This window comes from Salmo salar, chromosome 04 (genome assembly GCF_965601325.2).
Source record: "Salmo salar chromosome 04, fSalSal1, whole genome shotgun sequence".
Classification (NCBI taxonomy): Eukaryota; Metazoa; Chordata; class Actinopteri; order Salmoniformes; family Salmonidae; genus Salmo; species Salmo salar.
In genome coordinates this window covers 66,856,558-66,871,138 of record NC_138294.1, presented here as the reverse complement: position 1 = coordinate 66,871,138, position 14,581 = coordinate 66,856,558, and the positions used below count along the sequence as shown (strand labels likewise).

Genomic DNA, 14,581 nt, shown 5'->3' with positions numbered 1-14,581 from the left:
ATTGTATATTGAAGAAAATAAGGAGAAACTACAGGCCTGTTTATTATTATAGTTACATGAAACTTAAAATCATGCAATGTCATCAGATCATGTTATTATGATGATTGATCTCACCTGACAGCGCACCATGAATTCATTGGTCTTGCTCAGGTCTTTGACCAACAAAGAGCGCTTCATGTCACAAGTGGGTGTACTGAGAACAAACACCATACAATAGCAACAATTGTAACAAGGCTTTTGTGGATACAAATCAGACTTTGTACCTTACAAGATGTTGTTAGGAGAAACAGGGACATTGATTGTTGAAAGCCTGCCTTAAAATAAAGCTGGATACTTTTTCCAGTGATGGAAATGAGACTGACAAGTCACCCCCCATGAGGTTCCTCTCATCAGTACTCACTGTATTCTAATATTAGACTCAGTACAGAGCCTCCCCTCTGTCCTTTGAAAGCCTCGCTTATTCTGGAAAGAAATAAAATACCCAATCTACTAGCTAGTGTCGTTTCAAAATATCCAAATTTAGGTTTCCAAGGGTAAACGCTCTTATTGGACAAAAACGAAGCCTGTGAATACAAGAAGATGTAGCCTATTAGAGATTTTATTTCCCCATTCAAAACAAAAAAAAGTTTAATGCTCAAGCATTGGGCTATAACAAATGCCGGTCTACACCGCATCAATTTTGCAGAAAACAGAGAGCATGTCTAGGTCCTTTCTGCAGCTTGAATGATTCAGGGGACAAAAAACATGTAAAAAAGAAATACAGAATGTCCCGGTATTTTTACTCCAGCAAAATGAAAATGACAGCCCTTTCAGCATCTCTGCTAAAAATATTATTTCATTGCTTAGGCCTATACATCTGTAGTGATGAAACATGTTTTTTTAAGAAAACATTGTCTTCACTTTATTTCTGTGGTTTCCTTGAGACGACACAACCGACTGAAACAAAGGAAGTGTCAATCTGTGCCTCTCTTTGTCTATAATTACACCTTATTAGCTACATTAAGCTGCAGATACAGAGAGGTTTACAATCACCTTTTTAGTTTTCTTCCAGATGGCACTAGAATAAAAGGGGTCTTTTAAGTCCACAGGTGATAAGCGTGAGGCTCGGATTCATTCCTTCTATTAGTCCGCTCTTCACCACGGTGTGAACAAGAACGATTCACTCTACTAAAACAAACAATTGGAAAATGAGGCAGTCTTACATTGTGCCAACTTAACTGTCCATAGTGGTAGAGCGTGTTCACCCCCTGGACATTGTGTACTGAAGTTTGCACTTGTTCTCATAAGTGTCCTAATCTCAAACAATTTGTTATTCTTCAATTTGCTAGCTCAATAAGTAAGATGGCTAAGAAAGCCATGTTCTCTGAAAGATACTCACAATTTATGTGTAGTTTGTCTCGGCTTGGAACATGCTCAGGCGGCCCTTGTTCGAACCAGTCTGTGTACGCATTGCCACCTACTGCGTGCAAACTCCATGGAAAGACGTGTAGCCTTCTTGAGGAAACTTGGAGTTACCAACGGCTACTTTCCTTTCCCGGATGCCATTACCTCGGCTGAGATGGAGGTGCAGGAAGCCGGAGAGAGACTTGGGGCTGTGGTCGGAACAGGTGGAACTAGCATCCCAACAGGGCGATAGTGAGACAGCTGGTTACATACAGGGCCCAGGTTCGGATGATGACTTGGTGTCTCTGGACGGCTCCGGGGGTTTCTCTGTTGGCGAAGAGGACTTAGTTCCGGGACAGCCACCTCCTCATGCTACGGGAGTAGCAGGGGAAAACCTTGTATCTAACACACAGTTCATAGAACTGTGCCGCAGGGCGGCTTTGTGTTTGGAGGTGAAGTGGCTGTGCCCACCCCCGCGGCTGAAGTCATCAAGATTCGGTGGAAAGTGCCTGCTCCCTGTGACTGCCACAGTCAAGCACCACCAACCCATTTCCAGATTTTGTAGAAGAATTGACAACAACCTGGTCCAACCTGCATTCAGCTAATCTGATGCTGCATGGGTGTGCCACCTTCATGGATCTGGAAGGGATGTAGGGGGCAGGGCTGGTGCACCCGCCTCTGGTGGATGGCAAGCTAGCTGGCTACCTAGCTCCGTTGGATAACAAGGGCGTGGGTAATGCGAATCCTACGCTCTCTAACAGGAACGGTCTCTTTTCGGCTGCTCAGCTGGAAAAAGTTTATCGTGCAGAATGGGTGGCTGCCCAATCCCTGTCATCTCCCACTATGCTGCAGGTCTACCAGACAGAGTTGCTGGAGGAGCTGGTCACAGATTTGGCTGCAGTAGAGCCCCATGCTTTTTTCTCTATTGAAGGTCCAGGCTGTGTAAGGCAACGAACGGGTGGTTACTTTGAAGAATCTAAAATATAACACTTTTTGGGTTAGTACACAATTCCATATGTGTTATTTCATAGTTTAGATGTCTTCACTATTATTCTACATTTTAGAATAAGGCTGTAACGTAACAAAATGTGGAAAAAGTTAAGGGGTCTGAATACTTTCCGAATGCACTGTAGCAGCAAGGGTTACCTAGCGGTGTACTCGCCCACTCTACCAGAGGTCTGGCAGCGTCTTTTAAGGGTTGACTATAGAAAATATTTGTGCTGCGGCGAATTGTCACACACTTGTGAGGTTTTATCGCTTGGATGTCAGTGCTCCCAGTGTAGCACCACAGTGTGCTTAATGCTGTGACAGGGGAAAGTCACTAGGCAGCTTGCCGGGTGCGCAATACCCAAACTGCCACATCTTGTGCCTGCAGCTCTGTTCTGTAAGCTTGCAATGAGTCACTCAGCCACAGAGCAGGAGGGGAGGTCCGAGCCGGCCGGGAGGAAAGGGGACAGTGCGAGTCATATGTTGGGGAAAAGGAGGAGAGTAGGGTCAAAGAAGCGGAATCAGGAGACAGGAGAGAGAAGGATTTAGCAGAAGGAAGAGATGATAGGATAGAAGAGGCAATGCAAATAGTCTGGGTAGCCATTTGAGTGGAGCTAGAGTCTATCAATACTAATTTATCCAGCATATTCCCTAGGTATCCCTGACAAGTTAATTAAGACAATTAACCAAGCCAAGTTGAACTTTACATGGAAAATACACAACATTATTTAAGAAAAGAGGATATTGTAAAGTCAGAATGCAATTGACTTCGAACCAATGAATGGTACCATCAGATTAAAATCGTTAATGTTTTATTAGAAAATATGAAAGATTTTGGTTAGATGTTCAGCTGGCGCAGCACCATCTTGTTGTCAGAACCTGATAATATCAGGATGTAGGATGGGACATAAACCCAACAACTTCAAAAACTAATTTCTACGAACGGTGGAAAAAACATCACCGAATACATTACAATCAGCTCCATACTACTTGTCAAACATAAGTGAGTGCTACGGGGCGATAGTCATTTAGCTCAGTTACCTTAGCTTTCTTGGGAACAGGAACAATGGTGGCCCTCTGGAAGCATGTGGGAACAGCAGGCTCCTTCACTGCAGCCAACGTGAGTAAAACATTTAAACGTGTTAACCCTCGCAAGGCTGCCGGCCCAGACGGCATCCCTAGCCGCGTCCTCAGAGCATGCGCTGACCAGCTGGCTGGTGTGTTTTAAGGACATATTCAATCAATCCTTATCCCAGTCTGCTGTTCCCACATGCTTCAAGAGGGCCACCATTGTTCCTGTTCCCAAGAAAGCTAAGGTAACTGAGCTAAATGACTATCGCCCCGTAGCACTCACTTCCATCATCATGAAATGCTTTGAGAGACTAGTCAAGGACCATATTACCTCCACCCTAGACCCACTCCAATTTGCTTACCGCCCTAATGGGTCCACAGACGACGCAATCACACTGCACACTGCCCTAACCCATCTGGACAAGAGGAATACCTATGTAAGAATGCTGTTCATCGACTACAGCTCAGCATTTAACGCCATAGTTCCCTCCAAACTCATCATTAAGCTCGAGACCCTGGGTCTCGACCCCGCCCTGTGCAACTGGGTTCTGGACTTCCTGACGGGCCGACCCCAGGTGGTGAGGGTAGGAAACAACATCTCCACCCCGCTGATCCTCAACACTGGGGCCCCACAAGGGTGCGTTCTCAGCCCTCTCCTGTACTCCCTGTTCACCCATGACTGCGTGGCCATGCATGCCTCCAACTCAATCATCAAGTTTGCAGACGACACAACAGTAGTAGGCCTGATTACCAACAATGACGAGACCCTGGGAGTGTGGTGCCAGGAAAATAACCTCACACCCAACGTCAACAAAGGAGCTGAAAAAGCAGTGGGAGCACCCCCCATCCACATCGACGGGACTGCAGTGGAGAAGGTGGAAAGCTTCAAGTTCCTCGGCATACACATCACTGACAAACTGAAATGGACCACCCACACAGACAGTGTGGTGAAGAAGGTGCAACAACGCCTCTTCAATCTCAGGAGGCTGAAGAAATTTGGCTTGGCACCGAAAACCCTTATAAACTTATACAGATGCACACTTGAGAGCATCCTGTCGGGCTGTATCACTGCCTGGTACGGCAACAATCTGCCCAACGCATCACTGGGGAAAAACTACCTGCCCTCTATGGTGGTTTTTCAGTAGCATATTGTGAAGTAATAATGTAATGAACAGAATCATTAAAGCTTTAATTAAAGGAACCTGTAACCACACCTGTAAAGCATAAGAAAAAACAATATACAAAAGAAAGACACACATTGTAATCCAGATGCATGCATAGATAAGAAATGTCTTAATCAATATAATGAATGTACTTATGACTATAGCCTGGTGGGTGCTGATATAATCTATATAATGAATGAACTTGTGACTGCAGCCTGGTAGAGGCCCCTATAATTTTTTTTAACAAAAATGTCATAGTTGCGCCACCAACATAATCGGTTCAGTGATTTGGAGAGTGTGAAATTATTTGTAGAGGCGGGAAAAAGCCTGCCTCAAAGAAGAACTTAGGGTAGGAAAACAATAGTGGCGCGAAGCCAAAAATAGTTGATTATTAACATAAAGAGGAGTAACTATGTATGTGATGTAAGGATGAAAACTGTATAAAAGGAGTGTGCAGAGGCTGGGAAGACAGTTGATCCATGGACCAGCTCAGCTTTTTACATTGTAATAAATTCTACTTTGATTTCACAAGTTCTAGTATCTGAGAAATATTATTGGACCAATATTTATACGACACTTCCAGGACACCTACAGCATCCGATGTCACAGGAATGCCAAAAAGATCATAAATGACAACAACCACCCAAGCCACTGTCTGTTCACTTCGCTATCATCCAGAAGGCGAGGTCAGTACAGGTGCATCAAAGCTGGGACCGAGAGACTGAAAAACAGCTTCTATCTCAAGGCCATCAGACTGTTAAATAGCCATCACTAGCACATTAGACTCTGCTGCCCTATATACATAGACTTCAGTAGTTATGGTAGTGGTCATTAGTTTTGGCAAGTAGTTGTGTGGTTCAATTAGTTGTGGTCAATAGTTGTGTGGTTGTGGTCAATAGTTATGGTCAGGGGTTTTTGTAAGTAGTTGTGCGCTTCAGTAGTTATGGTCAGCCGTTGTGTTCAGTAGTTTTGTGGTTGTGATCAGTAGTTGTGGTCGGTAGTTGTGTGGTTGTGGTCAGTAGCTGTGGTCGGTAGTTGTGTGGTTGTGGTCAGTAGTTGTGGTTCAGTAGTTGTGGGCAGTATATGTGTGGTAGTGGTCAGATGTTGTGGTTAGTAGTTTTGTGGTTGTGGTCTGTAGCTGTGTGGTCAGTGTTTGCTCCTTGGAGTTGACTAGCTAGCCTGTTCAGTAGCTTCACACAGTTAGCTTTACCAGAGTTAGCTTAGTTTAGCCAGCTACTGTACTGTAGCTGAATAAGTCCTCTCTTCCTGTCAGCTCCTCGTTGGTTGATGTTGGTGTAAGTGAGGACTTGGTGGACTGTGTATTCTTTAGGTTAGGTTTTACTTTGTGTTCGCTACCGTGTGCTGGAAAGGGCACAGAAGACAGACAGGTAGGATTCCAGTTGAGGTGGTTTAATAACGCTGAAGATGCACAAGCACAGAACAGCACCGCACAGTATATATAGTATGGATGGGCTAATGCACTTAGTGGTCTGGCAACTTGCTTCGACCAAAGTGTGTGTGTGTGGTATATCAACAAGGACACACACTGGCCTTGGCTAACAATGAAAGCTAACTGGTGGGAAAACAAGGATGGCTGGAACTTTTTCTCACTTGACTTCTCTCGAGCTGGAGATCACCCAGCATGCTCTGCTCCACTTCAGCGGTGGGCGGAGCTACAGCTCTGATATGATGAACTAAGATTACTGATATAATTAACTACAAATACTTCACAGACTTTTGTACAGTTGGCGTGGGAAGATGGTCAATTCAGTCTGACACTCAAACCAGCTTGCAAACAATATAAGCATAGAGCTCTCATCTAATTGGCCAGTAAGCCATCAATCATAAATGTAACAAGATATGTCATGGCTAGAAGGCATCCAGCTTTTGTCAAATTAAAGTCAGATTCGATTTTTCACGGCAGGTTAGGACAATTAACGTAGCAGGTTAGGACAATTAGGTTAAGATTAGGAAAAGGGTTACGAGTTAAAAAATAACGTCAAAAGTAGATTTATTTTTTAACTTAACAAAATCTGAAGCCCTTCTTCTTCAAGGTTTAGTGGAAATGTACACTCAATGTGTATTTGCGCCACCTACTGTTCTGGGTAGTAAAAAATACCCCAAATACAAAATATGTTTTGGATGAACAAATTCATACTAAAACAAAAGGCTGTACCATTCAGATCCCTACAGAGGCTCAGGAACCTGGGGGGGGGGACCTCTTCATCCAGTACTCCCTGTAACATTTGGGATGTTAAGTCTCCTGGAGATCCAGAAATCTATTTGCCGCCTTCACAATGATGTCTCGCTTCTTAATGGTTTTGTTAGTTTGACTAGTGCAATGTATCACTTGCGCTATAAACACAACAAAGTCCACCTTCTTCACTATTAGTGTGTCGGGATCCTTCTCCTGCATGGCATTCACTGCAGACTGTGGGACATCCACTACCATGTCCTCTACTCACTCCTTCAGCTATTTTCACTGCCTCCACATAAGAGACCTGCTGGATGGCCCTGATCCTAGCTACTGCAACCTCCTTTATCCGTACAGAGCACTCCGGGAACGTGATTCCCATCACAACATGCTTCATCTGACTCAACTACTACATATGTATTCCTTCAACAAACACTTGACACGTCCAAAGTTTTTACAATTGTAACACTGGCTTCGGTACATATGGTCTCACCCCATATCTCACATACCCAGGTTTTACATAAGTTGGGAGAACCACTTAATCAAACGACAGTAAAACCGATAGGCTTTGCTCCTTCTTTGCGTCTTTCATTCAATTCAAGGGAAGTGCATCTATCCACTCCTGGAATGTTATTCCTAAACCACACAGCCTCTATGTCCAACAAGACACCAGAGATGACACCTTTAACTGGTGCCCTACTCTGAAAAGCATAGCTTTCCACATCATATGTCGACATGTTGAGCCACAGAGCTTTTGACACGCACGAAATCAACATCATACCGCTCCTGTCCTGGTCACTCTGACCAATTCCACTTTACCCAATTCGTCCTTCACCATCTTCGAGACCATCTTAGAGACCGCAAACTGGTCACCCCAAAAAAATCCTTCCTCATGAATCGCACTCCAACCATAAACTGCTGGTAATTTCTAACTTTAGCCATTTTTACTCCACTCTTCTTCACCATCGTCCACTCATTCTCACCAACTGTACTGGGCCAAGAGAATCACACAATACTTCCACCATTGCTCCTCTAGTCATCCCTCGGACTCCCTCGCTCTTTGCTGTGAAAGATGGGAGTTTGTGATCTCGAAATAGCCCCCATATTTTTGGCATTCCAGCACTGCTTTTGCTTCACCAACTTTTTCTCAATTTCGTCCGCATATCTGGATCCCTTCTAGCCATACCCTGATATATACAGTGGCGAACCAACCGAACACTTTTTCGCGGCAAGGAGTTTCTATGACCCGCCCCTTTCAAACGAACAATTGATTGGCAGTATTTTCTGTGTCATTGGTCTGAGACTGGAATTTATTCGTTTGAATAATAGTCGTCATGGTAACGTTCGTATTCAGCCTCCATTTTGTTAGCCACTTTCCTTTTTTCCCAAAATATGTTACCTTCCCGCCAGAATAGTACATTCACTAATCATATCAATGACATAAATGGATTCAAATAATCAAAAGGGTTGGTTATAACGTAGCGGCTGTGCTACAACGGCATTAAATGAGTACGTTGGTGGACTGTAGTTTATGGTCTGCCTGGCCGGTTCGATGCAAAGGTTTGGAAACACGCGCCATTTTGTGAAATTTACACAAAAAAGCCTTAAAGAGAACAGGGTCTTCAGGTTTGTAGTCGTCATTTTTAATCATGATTTGGAAGCAATGCTGCTCTCGTTACAATTAATGTGTCGATCAGCTAACAGTATACATGCCTAGCTGCATCGAAATGTTGGTTTCCCTATGGAATACATTTCTGCCGTTGACCGCGTTGGATAGTTGACTGAGGCGCTGTTGATTTGGAAAAAGAATTGACATCTATTCAGAGGAGTGAGGGTTGTACGTTGGGAAATCTGGGGGGCTCCATGGAGAAGAGACTGTATTCAATACATCGCCGTAAGGCATTGGGGATTGTAAATGAGGATATTTTTCTGGAATAGGAAGACTGACAGGCAGCGACAAAGGTAAGTTTGCGCTGTAACTTTGACTAGCCAGTCACATTGCTATCATTGTAAACAGACACAGCAAGCTAGCCAGCTAACGTTACAGCTAGCTTTAGCGCCAAATAAGCTAGATAGTTAGCTAACGTTAGCTGGCAACGGTCTAACCAACGTTATAGAATGTTCACTCTTTTGGTTGGAAAACGTGCACCCCCATATAAATGTAACAATTAACATTAGGCTTATGTATCGTTAATCACATTGCTAGTTCGCTAACGGTTTAGGCCATGCTGGTGTAGTTGGCTAACTGTCACTTTCCATTGCCACAGTTAACAAGTTAGAACGTTAACCTAGCCTTAATCCATTCCAGTAACGTTAGGTTAGCTAGCTAACGTGTTAACTACTTCAATTCAGCTGGCAAACTTGGATAGTTAGCTAAATGTGAAAACTTAGCGTAGCAGCTACAAATGTCATTCCGTGGAAGGAAGTATTGCTAGTCTACGTTTAATTAGTTAACTCTGGTCCTTTGCTCTTTTAACAAGCTAAAGTTAGGTCATGTTAAGTTAGCTAGAAGTGTGGCACACACGTAGATAGCTAACGTTAGCAAGCCTGCTAACGTTACTAGCTACCTAACATTACTGCTTGTTAGCAAGTAATTAACGTAGCTAAGCTAGCTAACATTAAGCGGTCTTGTAGTTAAGTAACACAATTGACAAGGTAACGTAAACTAGCTACAAATACACCTCAGGCACATGGGTTCAATAGAGACAATCTTAATCATACGTTGCCTTCCAGCTAACTTGGTTTGTCAGCAAACATACTAGCCAGCTGGTTAACTTGACAAGTTGTCAGTTGCCACAGAGATGCGGGCATGGATTGATGGCCAGCTAGTCATAAGGATGTGGAGTTTATCCACTTCAAAGCATTCTTTCTTGATACTGCGTTATCAACTAGCTAACGTATTTAACTTGGCCTGTAACGTTAGTTAATGCTAACTAGCAAGCTAGCGAATGTTTATCCGGTCCCTCGATAGCTCAAGTTTGCGTCCTTGGCCTCCCAACTGCTTGAAGCCTTCTAGCTAGTATAGATGAGCACGGCATAGATTCACTATGCTTTTTAAAAATGTATTAACAGCCACAAGGTCATTCATTAGTGGGTACGCTCATAAACACAATTGAATGCGAATATGCTAATGTGTCTAAGTGTGTCCTGTGATGGAGTTGGCTAGCAAAGTTCGATAGTTAACTAACATGTTGACCCTAGTCAAGTGTAATCATGGCCATTGTTCAATTGGACTGATGGTAGACACCGACTTGGCTATTTACTAATTGAAATTGAATGAGGAATTTCGTAGCTGACACGAATAGTTGAATGTAAGTTCCACATCACAAAATTAACATTACACAATAAGATGTCAAAAATATACACTGACTGAAGCAGCAAGTTCAGTAGGGAAAACTAAACAAACCTCACGTTACTAATTTGAGGAGAACTCAGAAGAGGTAGCCCACCTCTGCTGTCAATAAAGTAGGCATACCCATGACTTTGTAAATGTAAATTTGTACAAAGCCTGTACTAGTGTGTTTTTGATGAGTCAAATACGTTTTGTAGAGCGCTTAATGGCTTTTATTTTTAATTCAGAAATTGAACGATTTTAGGAGAATATAACTTGAGTAAATTCCTCCTCTTCAAAGGTCTTGGAGAAGGCCCATATTTTACATGTAGGCCAGACCAGGATAACCAGTCAACTGATAGCAGCATCATTGCTATGTAGTAGCACCTGTTCACCATGACGTTTTCCGTTCCTAGTCATTCCTTTAATTCCTTGGTAACTTATGTCTAATATAACAGCTACAAGAGTATTGCACAGCAAGAGCAAAGCACCTCTTTGAATAGTAAAGTGTGCGACTGGTATGGATGATCTCAGGTTGGCCTTTGTTTGAAGTTTAACTGGTGGGTCAATCAGTTATCTTATGACGCTATTGGCTAATTTTATTTAAAGGGGCTTCTGGTTCATTCATGGCATGGTTAGTTTCTTGGAAACAGAATGACCTCAGGGACACATTCTCTAACTATCTAGGCTACTTATAGAACCATTCTATGCTGAGTGTACTTTACAGTAAACATTTACATTCTCCCTGCCTTTGACTTCATTCACAGCTGCAAACTCCTCAACAAGTGACTCATATGGTCATCTGTGTCCCAAGATTACTACCAGTAATTTCTATGCTGGTTCATATTTGACTGTGTATGGGTGATATCCATGAAAGTAAAAACAGCTATTTTCAATAACACGAGTCTAATAAATGGATTAGCTGACATCACAAACTATTTGTGTGCTTCCATGGGCAGAAGTCAGCATGTTGCTATTCTGGATGGCCAGATTGCTCAGTAGCCTTGGTTTCGCAAACGATTGCGTCGCCTGGTTCACCAACTACTTCTCTGATAGAGTTCAGTGTGTCAAATCGGAGGGCCTGCTGTCCGGACCTCTGGCAGTCTCTATGGGGGTACCACAGGGTTCAATTCTTGGGCCAACTCTTTTCTCTGTATACATCAATGATGTCGCTCTTGCTGCTGGTGAATCTCTGATCCACCTCTATGCAGACGACACCATTCTGTATACTTCTGTCCCTTCTTTGGACACTGTGTTAACAACCCTCCAGATGAGCTTCAATGCCATACAACTCTCCTTCCGTGGTCTCCAACTGCTCCTAAATACAAGTAAAACTAAATGCATGCTCTTCAATCGTTCGCTGCCTGCACCTGCCCGCCTGTCCAGCATCACTTCTCTGGACGGTTCTGACTTAGAATTTGTGGACAACTACAAATACCTAGATGTCTGGTTAGACTGTAAACTCTCCTTCCAGAATCACATCAATCATCTCCAATCCAAAGTTAAATCTAGAATTGGCTTCCTATTTCGCAACAAAGCATCCTTCACTCATGCTGCCAAACATACCCTCGTAAAACTGACTATCCTACCAATCCTCGACTTCGGCGACGTCATTTACAAAATAGCCTCCAATACCCTACTCAACAAGCTGGATGCAGTCTATCACAGTGCCATCCGTTTTGTCACCAAAGCCCCATATACTACCCACCACTGCGACCTGTACGCTCTCGTTGGCTGGCCTTCGCTTCATAATCGTCGCCAAACACATTGGCTCCAGGTCATCTACAAGACCCTGCTAGGTAAAGTCCCCCCTTATCTCCTGCGCTCCAGCAGGTATATCTCTCTGGTCACCCCTAAAGCCAACTCCTCCTTTGGTCGATTCTCCTTCCAGTTCTCTGCTGCCAATGACTGGAACGAACTACAAAAATCTCTGAAACTGGAAACACTTATCTCCCTCACTAGCTTTAAGCACCAGCTATCAGAGCAGCTCCCAGATCACTGCACCTGTACATAGCCCATCTATAATTTAGCCCAAACTACTACCTCTTCCCCTACTGTATTTATTTATTTAATTTATTTAGCTCCTTTGCACCATATTATTTATATTTTAACTTTTAACTTTTTTCAAATTACAAATCTACCATTCCAGTGTTTTACTTGCTATACTTTATTTACTTTGCCACCATGGCCTTTTTTGCCTTTACCTCCCTTATCTCACATAATTTGCTCACATTGTATATAGTCTTATTTTTTTTCCTACTCTATCATTGATTGTATGTTGTTTTACTCCATGTGTAACTCTGTGTTTTTGTATGTTGTCGAACTGTTTTGCTTTATCTTGGCCAGGTCGCAATTGTAAATGAGAACTTGTTCTCAACTTGCCTACCTGGTTAAATAAAGGTAAAATAAAATAAAAATTCCTAGCAAGAATGACAAACTGTCATGTAGGGAATCTTAAGTAGCTCGTTTCATCTTGTTCATGATACCATGTCTTGTTTTTGAGGTGTTTTGATGGATTTCATATCAATGTTAAAATTTGCTCGCTAGCTAACCAACAACTGTAACTATGTATTTGAGACAAGTGCTCATTGTGTGATTATATATATATTTTTTTACATTGTTGACAAGCAATATTTAAGCTCCAATGTAAGCCACCCTGTCTGTTTTGCCCCATAGTTGCACTTGTGTTGGTTGTTGCTAAACAACCAACCATTTATGAACATTACATTGAACATGAATGAGAATGGCTTGTGCACTTACACATATAATTTATTAAACTTTTATAGCTCTTTTCATTAGACAGAATCTCAAAGTGCTTGTAAAGCAAAATAAATCATTTTTAAAAATCTATATTGGCTACAACATTAGCTAGATCAAGTCTGTTTGAGTGCTTCTTCTACCCAGGTCACACGTGTGCACGTAAACGGATGCTGCTGCAGCAATGTTGGAATGGTTTTAAAATGAATCTAGGTTTAACCTTTATTTGCTCTATATCATGATCGGTTGAGGTTCCATGACTCTCTCTTTGATCGAATGTCTAATTGTATACTTTTCTCAAGTCCTCTCTTAGCCCTGCAATTGACCCCATGTCAAGTCCTGCCCTCCTTACCTCCTGTTTCTACCCAGTTCAACATTTTCCCAGGAAGCTCAATCCCCAATTCAAACCAATGGAGAAATACCCTCTGATCTTAAACTGTGTTTTTAATACACAATGAAATTAAACAGACTGCCCCTTGCAAGTCAGGAGATTCTGGTATGTTGTGGTGGACTGTCATTGAAATCACTTCACTACTTTTCTAATAGTACATCAGTGATTCATATTTTCTGCAAACATTTTGAAGAAGTAGCCTACGGCAAGGGAATTAGCCTTTGTTTTGTGTAGCCAGTTAGCATGAGGAAACAGTCATTTATAAAGGCTTTCACAAAAAAACGTCCCTATTAAATGTTGACTACAAAGTAGGCCTATGTGGCAAAATTATCATGATGACTTGTATCAATCTGAGGGCCGTTTGTTTCGCAAACTCACCCATCACATGTGTACTATAGAAACACTGCAAGCCAAACAAGTCTTTTGCTAGGTGTGTACTTGAATTCAAGGTAGACTCAGTGATATGATGCAGAAAGTAAACAGAATATTGGGTCAATTTCCGCAACAACTAAGAGCGTTGAAGCGCAAGGCTCAACTTCTCCTCCGTTTTGGTGCCCTAGCTAGAACGGCGTGAAGCGAACCCGTGCACATGCGTAGATACTGTGTGTGTAACTGTTTGAGAGTGATACTGTGTGGTTTAAGCATTGTGTGGACCATTTCTTTGGGGGGGGTTAGCCAGTCAATCAAAAGTCCAACATTATTTGACAAAAGACACATTCAGTGCTCTGCCCTGTTTTTTGGGTTCCGGGGTCTCCCCGGATAATTTTTGTGTAGAAGGACTGAAGCTCAGTTCTCACATTTTACTGAAATGAATGAAAATAAAACTATACTGACTAGAGGTCGACCGATTATGATTTTTCAACGCCGATACCGATTATTGGAGGACCAAAAAAGCCGGTATCGATTAATCCGCCGATTTTTTTTTTTTAATTTTATTTTTTATTTATTATTTATTATATATTTTTTTTAATGACAGTTACAACAATACTGAATGAACACTTATTTTAACTTAATATAATACATCAATAAAATCTATTTAGCCTCAAATAAATAATGAAACATGTTCAATTTGGTTTAAATAATGCAAAACAAAGTGTTGGAGAAGAAAGTAAAAGTGCAATATGTGCCATGTAAGAAAGCTAATGTTTAAGTGCCTTGCTCAGAACATGGGAACATATGAAAGCTAGTGGTTCCTTTTAACATGAGTCTTCAATATTCCCAGGTAAGAAGTTTTAGGTTGTAGTTATTATATTATTATAGGAATTATAGGACTAATTCTCTCTATACGATTTGTATTTCATATA

At 42.1% G+C, this 14,581-nt stretch overlaps 1 protein-coding gene across 4 annotated transcripts in view; it reads left to right on the top strand.

The window, feature by feature from the left end:
- The first annotated feature begins 8,134 nt into the window (after window positions 1-8,134).
- Window positions 8,135-14,581, top strand: part of LOC106603446 (dual specificity tyrosine-phosphorylation-regulated kinase 1A) — a 48,625-nt gene continuing 42,178 nt past the window's right edge. For 2 of the 4 annotated variants that reach the window (XM_014197139.3, XM_014197136.3), the window contains exon 1: window positions 8,136-8,760. The gene's annotated coding sequence lies outside the window, so the exon portion shown is untranslated. Of the gene's footprint in view, window positions 8,761-14,581 lie in introns of all 4 variants that reach the window. The other 2 variants (XM_014197137.3, XM_045717167.2) reach the window with 2 other exon arrangements.